A 474-nucleotide genomic window follows, 5' to 3' on the forward strand; every position below is an offset into this window, starting at 1 on the left:
GAGAGTTATCGATGCATAGCATTCTATATAGGAATGCATAACATTTTGTATAACAGAACATTATGATAACCAAACAAACAATTGTCCAATTAACTTCATTGAGTTAGCTAATTAATTTTTGTCTTAATCTCCCTCATTCTTGTCCCACTCTCACATGATAGATAAATAAATAAATAAATAAATATATATATATATATATATATATATATATATATATATATATATATATATACATATACATATATATATATATATATAGAGAGAGAAGCTCAGACTTGATCTATGTTGAAGCCATTTTGAAGTTTGTAGTTTGAGATTAACAAACACAATCCAAGAATCAACCTTTTATCTTTATTTGCTAATCGTGTAACAAAGGCTAATTGCTCGTTCGGAAATAAAAGGTTTCGTGGTGTAGTTGGTTATCACGTTAGTCAATCACACTTAAGGTCTCCGGTTCGAGTCCGGGCGAAGCCA

General features: G+C 29.3%; 1 non-coding gene across 1 annotated transcript; it reads left to right on the forward strand.

Moving 5' to 3' along the window:
* Window positions 1-400: 400 nt before the first annotated feature.
* On the forward strand, window positions 401-474 carry TRNAD-AUC. The gene has a single exon. It is a non-coding gene; the product is annotated as a tRNA-Asp (tRNA).

This window comes from Ipomoea triloba, chromosome 3 (genome assembly GCF_003576645.1).
Source record: "Ipomoea triloba cultivar NCNSP0323 chromosome 3, ASM357664v1".
Lineage (NCBI taxonomy): Eukaryota > Viridiplantae > Streptophyta > Magnoliopsida > Solanales > Convolvulaceae > Ipomoea > Ipomoea triloba.